The sequence below is a fragment of the Dermacentor andersoni genome, chromosome 2 (assembly GCF_023375885.2).
Source record: "Dermacentor andersoni chromosome 2, qqDerAnde1_hic_scaffold, whole genome shotgun sequence".
NCBI lineage: Eukaryota > Metazoa > Arthropoda > Arachnida > Ixodida > Ixodidae > Dermacentor > Dermacentor andersoni.
In genome coordinates this window covers 2,105,097-2,118,795 of record NC_092815.1, presented here as the reverse complement: position 1 = coordinate 2,118,795, position 13,699 = coordinate 2,105,097, and the positions used below count along the sequence as shown (strand labels likewise).

The following is a 13,699-nucleotide window of genomic DNA, read 5'->3' as shown; positions in this document are numbered from 1 at the left end:
CGAGGCTCCCTCGAACGCTCCAGAAAGAACAAAACCCCTATTACAGGGCCTCGAAAGGGCTCTGTAATCTAAGGCATCCCATCCGTTTCCGTAAACACAGCACCAATTTTATTTTAAATATGGATACCCAAATCATTCAATGGAACATCAGAGGTCTCCTTAAAAACCTTGATGATTTACAAGAACTCATCCACCAACACAATCCAAAAGTGCTGTGTTTACAGGAAACACACTTAAAACCAAAACACACAAACTTTCTACGACCGTATGTCACGTTTCGGAAAGATCGCGATGATGCTATCGCATCATCGGGCGGTGTTGCCATTTCTATCCATAAGAGCATTGCATGTCAACTTTTACAGCTACAAACGCCTCTCGAAGTAGTGGCGGTTCGAGCTGTACTCCTAAACAAACTCATCACCATTAGTTCTCTTTACATACCCCCACATTACAAATTAACGAAACATGAATTCCAATCCTTTATTGATCAATTGCCAGAACCTTACGTTGTACTTGGCGATTTCAATGCGCACAGCTCCCTGTGGGGCGACTCTCGTATAGATGCGCGAGGTCGACTTGTTGAACAGTTCCTTTTTTCCTCTGATGCGTGCCTTCTGAATAAGAAGAAACCCACATATTACTGTCTTGCAAACAATACATTTTCTTCAATTGATCTGAGCATAGTTTCTCCGTCCATACTGCCTGAACTAGAATGGGAAGTTACGAATGATCCTTACGGAAGCGACCACTTCCCCGTACTACTAAGAACACTTAAAGAAAACGAATATCCACCACAGGCTCCTAGGTGGAAGATTGACACAGCAGAGTGGGATAAATTCCGAACCATAACTAGCATATCATGGGATGACATGTCCTCATTAGGAATTGATGCTGCCGTGGAATATTTTACAGCCTTCATAATAGATGCCGCAACTAAATGTATATCACAAGTAAATGGCTTGGCATGCAAACGGCGTGTCCCGTGGTGGAACGAGGACTGTAGGATCGCTCGTAAGAAACAGAACAAAGCGTGGGGGTTACTACGCGCCTCTCCTACTGCGGAAAATCTTTTTAACTATAAGAAAGTGAAATCACAAGGCAGGCGAACACGCCGACAGGCTAGAAGAGAGAGTTGGCAGAACTTTTTATCCGGTATCAATTCGTATACAGATGAGTCCAAAGTTTGGAACAGGGTTAATAGGATAAAAGGGCGACAAACATATTCCCTTCCTTTGGTAAACACACAAGGTCAAACACTGAAAGATCAGGCAGACTCGCTTGGGGAACACTTTGAGAGCGTGTCGAGTTCAAACCATTATTCGCAATCCTTTTTGAAATACAAACAAATAGAAGAATGTAAGCCAATAATACGAAAATCCAGACAGAATGAACCCTATAACCGGCCTTTCAATATTGCTGAGTTGACAGCTGCCTTGAACACATGCAAAAGCACTGCACCGGGACCTGATAGAGTCATGTATGACATGATCATAAATTTACATACAGACACCAAACTTACACTACTCACACTTTTCAACGCTATTTTGGCTACGGGATACCTTCCATCCACATGGAAAGAAGCGATTGTGGTTCCTGTTCTTAAACAGGGCAAGGACCCTTCCATGGCGGCAAGTTACCGTCCGATAGCCCTTACAAACTGTATTTGTAAGCTTTTTGAAAAAATGGTTAACCGCAGACTTGTACATTTCCTTGAACTCAGCAATATGCTCGATCCCTTTCAGTGTGGCTTTAGACAAGGGCGGTCCACAACCGATCACATTGTGCGCATTGAGGGAAACATTCGCGACGCCTTCCTACATAAACAATATTTCCTATCCGTATTCCTCGACATGGAGAAGGTGTACGACACTGCGTGGCGTTATGGAATCTTGAGAGACTTGTCGGGAATTGGCATCCGTGGCAATATGCTCGTCCTAATAGAAAGCTATTTGTCCAACCGTACATTCCGCGTGAAAGTCGGCAATGTATTGTCGCGACCTTTTATACAGGAAACTGGTGTACCCCAAGGAGGTGTACTTAGCTGCACGCTCTTCATCTTAAAAATTAACACGCTTCGTGCTTCATTACCGCCAGCCATTTTTTTATTCTGTTTACGTAGACGACATACAGATAGGTTTCAAATCCTGCAACCTTACAGTATGCGAGAGGCAAGTACAACAGGGCTTGAACAAAGTGTCCAAATGGGCAGATGAAAACGGATTTAAAGTGAACCCCAACAAAAGTTCTTGTGTGCTTTTCACTAGAAAGAGAGGGCTCATTGCAGAACCCAGTATCGAAATGTATGGTCAGCGAATCCCTGTGAACAAAGAACACAAGTTCTTGGGCATCATACTTGATTCTAAATTAACTTTTATTCCACACATAAAGAATCTCAAGGTCAAATGCTTAAAAACAATGAACTTACTGAAAGTGTTATCCCACACAACATGGGGCAGCGACAGGAAATGTTTAATGAATTTATACAAGAGTCTCATTAGATCTCGGCTGGACTACGGTGCCGTGATCTACCATTCTGCAGCCCCGGGCGCGCTAAAGATGCTAGACCCAGTCCACCATCTGGGTATCCGTTTAGCCACAGGAGCTTTCAGAACGAGTCCCGTACAAAGTTTATATGCAGAATCGAATGAGTGGTCACTTCATATCCAGAGAACATACATCAGCCAAACATATTTTTTGAAAGTCCACTCTAATCCTGAACATCCCTGTTTTAACATCATTAATGACATGACATATACTACACTGTTTCGTAATCGTCCTTCCGTAAGACAGCCTTTCTCGATGCGTGTGAGGGAGCTTAGTGCTGAAATGCATGTCCCACTACTTGAGCTCCGCCTAATGCATCCAGCCAAGCTGCTACCTCCTTGGGAGTGGCAGCTGATACAATGTGATATATCCTTCATGCAAGTTACAAAACACGCTCCAGAGATTGAAATCCAAATGCATTTCCGGGAACTCCAGCACAAATACTCCTGCACGGAGTTCTACACAGACGCATCAAAGTCACACGACGGGGTGTCCTATGCAGCCGTCGGTCCATCCTTCTCGGTATCCGACGTACTGCATCCGGAAACTAGTATCTTTACGGCTGAGGCTTACGCACTGCTGACGGTCGCAAAGCATATAAATAAATCAAAACTCCAGAAATCAGTTATATATACGGACTCCCTTAGTGTTGTGAAGGCCTTGATGTCATTCTCTAACCACAAAAATCCGGTAATTAATGAACTCTATTCTGTTCTGTGTAAAGCGTATATAGGTAACCAGCATGTCATCATATGCTGGGTGCCAGGTCACAGGGGCATCGAAGGTAATGATCTGGCGGACCAGATGGCCACGTCAGTTACATCGCATTCTGCTAATCCCACCGCTGCAGTTCCTGTCACCGACCTGAAGCCCTTCTTACGTCGGAAACTACGGAACCACTGGCAGCGCCTATGGGACGCGGAAACAAATAATAAGCTCCACGTGATAAAGCCACAGTTAGGATTCTGGCCCTCTGTAACAAAATCCCGCCGAACAGATGTCCTATTCTGTCGTCTCAGAATAGGACACACATTCGGCACTCATAATTTTCTACTCACCGGAAATGACCCTCCAACCTGCGGTAGATGCGAGGAGAGGCTTACCGTCCTCCACGTCCTCCTGGAGTGTCGGAAAGCCGAATCTGAAAGAAAGAAACATTTTCCCTTAGCATACCGGCAGCACATTCCCCTTCACCCATTGATGTTACTCGGCCCAGAACCGCTATTTGACACCAATGCAGTCCTAAGTTATCTGAAAGATGTTGTATTGCATGTTGTTAGCCCCACATGTTCGTAGCGTCTCCTCTCTTCAGAGGATGGCGCTGTGATAGTTCTTTCGTATAGCACGTGCCTCTAGGCCCTTGTGTTTCAAGGGCTCCGGCGAGGCAACAGTGCTCCAGCTACTTTTACCATCTCATATATTTTCAATTTTATGTCATTCTTTTACGATGGATTTTAATGTTCATAGTATTCGTCATTAGTCATCGCCATAATTTTATATCACGTAGATTTTATGCACTTTACAGCAACTATTTTTAGGCCACTTTACAGCCAAGTCACATCTCCATAATACATCGCCAACATCACCACTTGTCATGGCGCTCTTTGGCCACACCTGGCCCTTGCGCCATTAAACACCACATATCATCATCATACCACGGTGTGCATCTCTTTGAGGAAGGTTCGCCTGGTGGCCCACACTAAGGGACAAGCAGTGCAATATTTTTAGAGGTTTTGTTTGCGTAAATGGTACGGTGAAAAAAAATTCTAGTGTGCATTTGTCAAGCAAAAATACAAACTCGTAATTGCAAACTAGTAGGCTTTCGCAAAATGTAATTGTTTGGTCACTACTAATTCAAGTAACAAAACTGCCTGTTATGAGAAAATGGCTTAAACCATGAAATTGAGCGAAAGAACTACTAAATCAGGTTTGGTGATAAGGGATTGGTTCGAGGAGGTTAGATGTTGAAGGATGAAGGCCTAGAAACAAGATGCATAGTATTAAAATTTAAATCAGGTTAGCAAAAGATTACCTTTTGGTAGAAGTACCGACAACGATGGGGGGGGGGGGGGGGGAAATGAGTATTTTTTGAAATTAAAATCGCTTGATAGATCTAAAGGGTGGGCATACAAACACTAAAGCAAAGAAAATGACTCTGTAATGCAAAATCAGAAAACGTAAATGCTGCACTTACCAGGCGATAACACAGCCAGAGCAATGCACTGTAATTGTTCATAGCGATATGGACACAAATCACTACTAAACACATGATAAATTGTGATATTGGACACAATATTGTGAGGTAGAGCAATAAAGACACCGCCATTGGTTTTGTGTCGTGCTTCCACATGTAAATGGTTCAGTCTCTGTCATGATGGAATAGCTTGCGAAAATGGACTATGGCGCAGGACAACGTAGGAACCAAGGAGGAGAAGAGAAGGGGGCTCGACACCGAAGCGACAATGCACTGATCGTTATTTCTAACCCAAGTGATTTTCGCTGCATGGACGCTCTACCCGTTTCCTGGCAGAACTGAACGCAACTCGTTCATCACAGTCCCTGTGGCCACGTAACTGAAAAGCCAAGCCAACGAGAGCAAGTATGCGGAAAATGCACGCTTTTTCCGCTACTCTGCACTACATCTGGACAGAACACCGAGATACGACTGGCAACAAGGGACACTGACAGATGCCGTACTTAAGCGCCTATCGTCGACCGTCCGATTGGGGCTCGACACCGAATCGACAATGCACTGATCGTTATTTCTAACCGAGGTGATTTTCGCTGCATGGACGCTCTACCCGTCTCCTGGCAGAACAAAATGCAAGCCTTCATCACAGTCCCTTTGGCCACGTAACTGAAAAGCCAAGCCAATGACAGCACGTATGCGGAAAATGCATGCTTTTTCCGCTACTCCGCCCTACATGTGGACAGAACACCGAGATACGACTGGCAACAAGGAACGCTGACAGATGACCTACTTAAGCGCCTACCGTCGGCCGTCAGATTGGGGCTCGACAACGAACCGACAATGCACTCATCGCTATTTATAACCCAGGTTGGTTACTTGAACAATTAATCTTGCTGTAAAAGTTCAAACCCTTGGTGGTTTGAGGTGCCGTGCCCCTTTGACACACGCGATATTGCGCCCAAATTGTTTGCAAAATGCCTGCTTGTTTTCCGTGCCTATTTTATGCGCATGATTTTTTTGCGGTCTGGTGACATAGAAGTGAATCCAGGTCCCGTTAACACGCCTTGCGAATGCTCTTCCTTGCTTGACAGGATCAAGCCGATTGGACAAGACCACATGTAGATGCTGAGTACGTTTCAGCAGCTGCAGCAGTAGCAACTGAATGTTGATTCCAAGCTAAAAAGTCTTGAAGAAAAAATTGTCTGCCTCAGTCAGTTTTCTCCACCTGATTTGTCTGCTGCGCAAGCGCGCAATAAAATCGTTGGGATGACTGGTATTTCTGGAGATGTCATTGCGCCTAAAGCAGCCACTGTCGACGCGGAAAATAGACAACGAAGGAATAATCTTCGAACGAAGGAGAATGTTTTTCTGGGTTACCCGATTCCCAGACTGAAACTTGGACACAATCAGAAGAGGCTGTTCTTTCCTTATGCACTGAAAGTATGGGTGTGGCCATTGAGGGAGCTAACATACGAAGAGCGCATAGAATTGACCTCTTCGAAAATGACAAGAAGCGCCCTATCATAATTAATTTCCTGCGATTTAAGGACAAGGAGGCTATTCTTGCCGCACGATCTAAGCTGAAATCAGATGAGTCTGTGTTCCGGGAAGACATTTCGGCCGCAGTGCGCTGTGCTCGCAGGAAACTACGTGAATTTACAAGCCAACAAAATTTGTGATTCCTAATTCGCTTCGACAAACATCATGGATGGACGGTGTTATATATATGACGCCTATAAAGACATTGTTACTGAAGTTAAAAGATAATTATATGGTGGCAAGATAGTCCGAAACGTTCATGCTACATGTCGTGCTACTTATTGCACAACTCCCCGGCACACTAAGCTAAACGTTCTGCTGACCAACTTTCGTAGCATTGTGAACAACATTGACGCCCTCGCCAGCCTCATCCTTTCTGCAAAGCCTCATGTAGTGATCGGAACGGAATCGTGGCTTGACGAAACAGTGAACAACAGTGAAGTTTTTCCAGCTCCTTTTACAATTTGCAGACGAGACCGCGACAGGCACGGTGGTGGTGTATTCCTTTTAGTTGACAAATGCCTCCCAAGTGATCCAATAGAGAGTACGAACATTGACTGTGAAATTGTGTGGTGCCAAGTGAGGCTGCATGATTCCACACATATTGCATTTGGTGCGTATTACCGTAGCCCTAGCTGTATAAGTCCAGCTAGTCTTATTTCATTATCTCGTACCCTCTAAAACCAGGCGACCGATTTCATACTTGGTGGTGATTTAAAATGCCTTCCGTGCGTTGGGTAGACAGGTCCCCAGTATTTTCCTGTTGTTGCGCACTCTCACTTGAATTGAGTGACATGATCACTGTCAACGGTCTTTATCAGTTTGTAGACTTCCCTACGAGATGAAGTGGTGAGAGCGCTTCTGTACTTGACCTGATTTTCTCAAACTCTGATGGGTTGGTTGAATCTGTTCTGCCTGTTCCTGGGATTAGCGACCATGAAGCCGTCTTGGCACAAATTTCATGCCTGCGATATTATCCGATTAAAGCCCTACCGCGCAAAGTGTTCTTTTTTGAAAAGGGTGATTATAGTTTAATTACGCACTGCCTGGAAGTGTTCTACGAAGAGTTTCTAGACTGCACCTATACTTCCAACATATAATGAGCTATAGGAGCTTTTTAAAAACAAACTGCTCTCTTTGATTGACAAATACATACGATCAAAAATATTATCGAGTAAACAAAGACGGAGCCAGCCATGGTTCACTACTGAAATCAAGCTTTTGCTGAATCAAAGAGGTCGCCTTTTCCGGCGATACATTTACTGAAAGGATGACGGGATATATACGCAATTAGACGAGTTATGGAAACATGTCAAATTAAAGGTAAAACATTCCAAAAATGATTTCAATGCCTTGCCTAGTCAAAAACTGAAACATAACCCCAAACAAATATGGAAATACGTCAGAGCCACTGGCAAAGAAGAAATCTCCATTCCTACAATCTTCACTGCTCAAGGCCAAATTACTGACAATACAGAAAAGGCTGCTCGCTTTAACAGCTGTTTTAAATCCGTGTTTTCTCCACCTACCGGATGCCCTATAGCTGATCCGATCCCGCACAGCATAGACACTATGTTGGATGTAATTATCTCCTACGAAGGTGTCCTGAAGCTTCTACAGGAACTAAAGACTAACACAGCTACTGGCCCTGGCAACATTCCATGTCACGTGCTTAAAACGTGTGCCCCAGTTATCGCCAAATTCTAGTTTTACTGTTCAGTGTATCAGTATCTTTCAGTGCTTTGCCATGTGGATGGAATACGGCGAACGTTGTGCCTGCACATAAAAATAGTCCTCGATGCCGAGTTGAAAATTACAGGCCAATATCTTTAACCAGCGTGTGCTGCAAATCATTGGAGCACGTTCTCTACTCTTGTATATTTCGTCATTTGCATGATCGAAAATTTTTTGTCAGTTTTCAGCATGGCTTCAGATTAAAACACGTTGGTGGGCTAGTTGGTTAGAATCCATGGTAGTGTGTATAACCGAGACTGAACGAGGACGTAGAAAGAAACAGATACACAGACACAGTGCTTCACTTTCAACTATAGATTCTATTTTTGCACGAATGGATAAATATATACCGTGCGAGCGGAAACAAACGTAACAGCAAAAAAAGAACATTGAGTGGTGCATTTCGATGAACCGAACATGTGTGCAAGGCAAGGGGAAACATGTACTGCAATGGTCACAAAGATAAACCGAGGAATCGTATCTCCTTTTCCGATAGTGACACCGCAGGCTTGCTTAGGCACTTTTGCTCTAATTTTGCAATCTCGTAGGCCTCTACAATCTCCCTCGTCATCCTGCTATGAGCATTATACAGAATGGAAGTGCTTTGAAACATGGGCTTGCAGGAACAATGTCGGCAGTGAATATCCAAATGACCCGATATTACCCTAGTGACGTTATATCGATGCTCCTTTGATCTCTCGCTGATGCATCCGCCGGTTTGACCAATATACGTTCTTCGGCATGAAAGTGGGATGGCATATACAACGTTACGAGTACAGGTTACCAATTGTTTGCGATGTTGGGTAGACCATGCCTGCCTTTTGTTATTCTCTGTGTTAACCCGTTTCCATAGCTTCTGTAGACGCTCGGGAGCAGCGAAAACCACGTCTACCCCCGATTTGGCCGCTATTCTTAAAGAGCTGGATTGGTGCTTAAAGAGCTGGATTGGTGGATTGTCGCACTACAGTGCGACAATCCACCAAAATGTTGAGCCGCCACTTATGGAGAAAATCAAGTAGCTAATGATGTACCTGACGGGAGGTGCTAAATGAGCAATAGAAGGAATCGGTATGCCCGACAGCAACTACAACATCGCTGTGAAAATATTGACAGAGCACTTCGGTCAAAACGAACAATTGGGTAATTAATGCATCGACCACCTCCTAGCGTTGTAACCGGTTAAAACCCCGAAGCGCATGAAGAAGCTGCGCCGGTTGCATGACACCGTGTGGTTCCACATAAGCATGCTCGAAGGCCCGGGGGCATGCACCATGCAAAATACGTTTTGTTAATTTTGCGAATTCAGCCCGACATGCAGGAGGAAGGCATGCAAGAACAGTCAGCAGAGCGAACCACCCACTCGACCGCGGAGGATGATGACCTGAGCACAACGTCAAGATGATCACCTAGCATACCACCTGTGTTTGCTCTGTCAGTGACAGAATCCACAAAGCCACATACTCCTTGCCTTTTCTGTGAGAGCAGCACTGGAACCATCGCAGAATGTACAGCCCACAACCCCGCCAACGAGAAATCACCAGGCTCCGCACTGCTTGTGTGGAACACAGAATCATGTCGCTCACTTTTGCGGAGTTTCCTGTGCAACAGGTGCCTACGCAGACACCTAACAGGACTTTATGATTTGTTAAGCGCGGTCGCAAGGACCGCCACACCCAGTGCAAGTACGTAGCTTCCTGTGTCTGGGCTGACTCCACAAACTGTTACCACAGCTTGGACGGGTGTCATAGGAGCAAGGTCTGTGCTGCTCCAGACTGACCACGTTTTTGCGGAATGTGGACACCGACGACTCATGGTTTGTGAGATGCTAGACAGCGGAAGCTAGCATTCGTTTATTCACGCCGACATTGCCAAGGCCATGTAGTGCCGAGAACTGGGTATTGAAGAACCTGTTGGTGATGTTCAGCAATGCAAAGCCACGGCATCGCTTCTTTTGTCAACGCACTTCTGTCACACTTCGTATACGATTCAACAACAGCACTCACACTGGAGGCTCTAGAAGTACCTGAGGTATGCTCCATGACTAGTCCACCACTTAACAGCGATTTGCTTCATCTGCTTTGGCTCCAAGAAGTATGATGCTACTGCTGATCGCTCCCATCGCAAACATTGCTCCATGACGACGTAAGCATTTTGATTGCAGCGGACAGCTAGCGAAAAGTAATAAATGGCAGAGGGGACCGCATCAGCGCTCAGCTTACAGCGAATAACAGGCACTTTTGGATGGTTTGTACAAGGCGCAATTTTATCCGACGATACTACACCTGGTCAGTACTGATGTAATTGGCAAGCAAGAGATAGACAATGACACTAGCTACCCAGGCACTGCAATAAAGTAAGAAAAACGGTTTACTGTTACTCATCAGTGGCCACCCCTCAAATAAGCGTGGCAGATTTAGAAACTGGAGAAGGTTGCAAAGAGGTGTACAAGTGAGCGCGCCTGTTGCATGCAGTGCAAACTCTTTATCTAGGCGAAGTGAAGCTGCCCAAGGAAGAGAGACGAATTCTTGCACAGCAGCGAGCTCCAGAGACAATTTTACAGTTCATGAAGAGCTGTCATTGAGTGGAAAAACAGCAAAACTGATAGGAAATTGTTGCAGACCTCTCTTCAGAAATGGCATCTAAGGAGGGATAATAAGCACAAGGGAACCGTTTAGTTTTGGTGACCAAATGTACGAGCTAACTCATCGCATCATCACCAGTAGACGGTAGTCATGAAGAGCTAGGCAACGTGAACAGATTTAGCCGATGATTGACAGGACGATCAGCGTAGTATGATAACTTTGGATTGCAAAAGAAGTCTCCATTTCTATGCTCATCATTGCATTGGCCTTGTCACCCCCTCGGACGATGGCGAAAATGGACTACGGCGCAGGACAACATAGGAAAAGTGAAGCAAGAAGGAGGAGGAGTTAGCGCTTGCAACACATACTCATTTGTTCCAGATGCATTAGTCAAAAGGTAGTGCTAGGCACAAAAGCAAAACTATTGTGGGACGTTAACAAGGCACTGTAGTCTGATGTAATAAACTACTGTGGCATTGAACAATACATGGAGGTTGTGCATACTGCACGTATTAAAATCACAAAAAGGTACCTGCAGTGGACAGTGGCAGAAAACTGCGGGCACAATTGTGTGCTTGGCCCATGTCGTGATAAAACAGTACTTTCTGTTTGGGTGTACAACTCCAGTTTAGAACTCGATAAAATTTATTCTATTCAAAACAACAGAGGGGTTCGCTGGTAGATGGAGACCTAAAGTCGCAAACTGTGGGAGTACAAGACATGTCGCTGAAGCCAATGCTTTGACAACGGAACTTCTCTTCGTTAGGACAGCAACTGCCTACCTTGGTGTTTATGTACTTTCTCTCCCCCTCACTTGATCAGGAGAGGAGGAGGAGACTAAGCTGGTGCACCAAATAAGTGGAATTGAGAATGTTGAAGAAAAGGGGAGGAAGGAGAAAAAGAAAACAGGGGCTGAGGACGGTGTTAAGTTGTTAGACTGAGACAACATCGGGAAACTGATACCTGTTTAGAAGCAAGGCTGACCGCAAATGTAAGTGGATACAAATATGTCAGCAGTTGCTGGCAACAACCGCATGCCCATCTTCCCACAAAGGAGGTAATAAGAAGTTGTGCTGTTCGAATGCGTGGAAATAAAAATAACAAAAATGAAGAAAAAAATAAGAATTGTTAGGAAAGAAGTAATTCCAACTTCCAGTTTGCATGCCAGTGTGAAATAACATGGTTAAGATCATTGGCTTTCGACAGGCACTGAAGAGTGTACTATAAATTGGAACAAAATAAATAAACTGTGCTCTTCAACTTATTTGGAGATCGCAAATTCCAGCTTAATGTTGCACTGTATGGTTGTTCACATTCTTTGTGCCATTTACACTCTATGATGACAAATTCTACAACGATGTACCTTGCAAAGCTCTCGTGAAAGGATGCGTGTTGCTTGTATCGATCTCGGCAACAGTAGTTGCAAGTTCCGTAGTGTCCATCTGTTCTACTGCACCTGGCGCTGGTGTCGAACCTCTTACTGGTTCAAACCTCCATGATGGTGATGGAATGCGTCCTAGATCAGTGGAACTTGATTTAGCTGGATCCGTGAGTTCGCCACAAGTTTCCGTCTGCGTACTTACATCTCTAAAGGAGAGATATTGAGATTCACCTGCGTGGCTGCGAAAGTTCCCACATTACATTGCTGAGAAACTGCAGAACATGTATCTCATTCCACATGATTGCCATGCTGAATAGTAAATTGAGCAGCGCATTTAATTAACAATCCATTGATCAGCTAGTAGCTGTGTTCTGCTGGTTACATGATTACCTGCATCAGTTTTAGTAACTTGTTTTATGACTAAGGAGACATAGAAACCCTGTAGTAAAGGTACATCAGTCTCATTGTATTTGTGCCACTAAAATGGATGCACGCTTACACCTGCACAATTTCAAGCACTACCAAATTTAACCTTTGCTTTGCTATAATGTCTCGGGCGAGAGTTGCAGCTTGCTCAGGAGATGTACAAGCATTGTAAATATTGCTTGTTTTTGAATTATGCATACCACAATTACTGTGCAACAGTCACTTTCACTGAGGGTAGTGATGCCCTCCATCAGAAATGTCCATGTATAGCAAGTCGTGTAAGCTTACCAGCATCTTTCTTTAACACCCCCTTGTGTACGGTCTCTGTAGCAACAGTCCTGGCAGCAACAGCACACTGAGTTGCTACAATGCACAGCACAGGAGGGAAGCTGCATCTGCAAACCTGAACCCATAAAATGGTATGTGCTTCAAGCACAGCACAGAACGATTTAGTATAGGAGCTCAGTAAAGTGAGGGCAATAAGCTTACTTTACAGGAAGGTTGCGGACCAGCTCCGGTCGGATGCAATTCACTGGCCCCAATGCCCTGCTGAGCCTGTGGATCAAGTGATGAGTTATACGTGTGCTCAAGTCATTTCGCATCCCTAACTCACTTCCTGTGAACTTTGCGCCTGTGGATCGCAAGATGCAGTTCCACTGGGGATCTGGCGATGATGTTCTCCGTGTAGGGAATCGTTGCGCTGTGAAAATGTGGCACTGCAACATAGTAGACAACTGCTAGTGCTAATCAATGATGACTTTATGTAGCCACAAATAATTTATGAATACTGAACACCTTTATGCAAATAGGCTACAACTCTCCGCTGTAGTCCCCTCGCAACTGCTGAGTGTTTATTAATGGCACCAGAATCTTCACATCACCTGTGATAAACAGAATAGGAATATAGTTGTGTTACATTTTAGAGACTATTTTAATATATGACACATCATATTTGAATTGTTAGATTAGTGTAATAATGCAATTTTCGGATTAGCACATAATTTATTGCATTATGCCGCATGTCAAAACAATTCAAAAGCACATGTATTTTGTAGAAAAATGAACACTAGCCTGTTTCATAGCAAATTGTATCCAAAGAATCTCATGACATAAAGTAATATTGTACAGTGTTGCTCCCCATAGCACAAAGAATGTGCTTCAGAAAAATACAACCTGGAATGTCAATTTACCCTGGAGGGCGGCGGCGAGGTGCTACTATGCTGGCATACATGAAGCACCAACCTGTGTCATTTTTTTGCAAGAGTGGCCACAACTTAATTAGTTCAGTAATATTTATTAGCA

General features: G+C 44.4%; 1 protein-coding gene across 5 annotated transcripts in view; it reads left to right on the top strand.

Annotated features, from left to right (window-relative positions):
- The window catches only part of LOC126543059 (parathyroid hormone/parathyroid hormone-related peptide receptor-like), a 1,023,923-nt gene that overhangs the window by 905,161 nt on the left and 105,063 nt on the right, over positions 1–13,699 (top strand). The gene's annotated exons all lie outside the window — the stretch shown is intronic.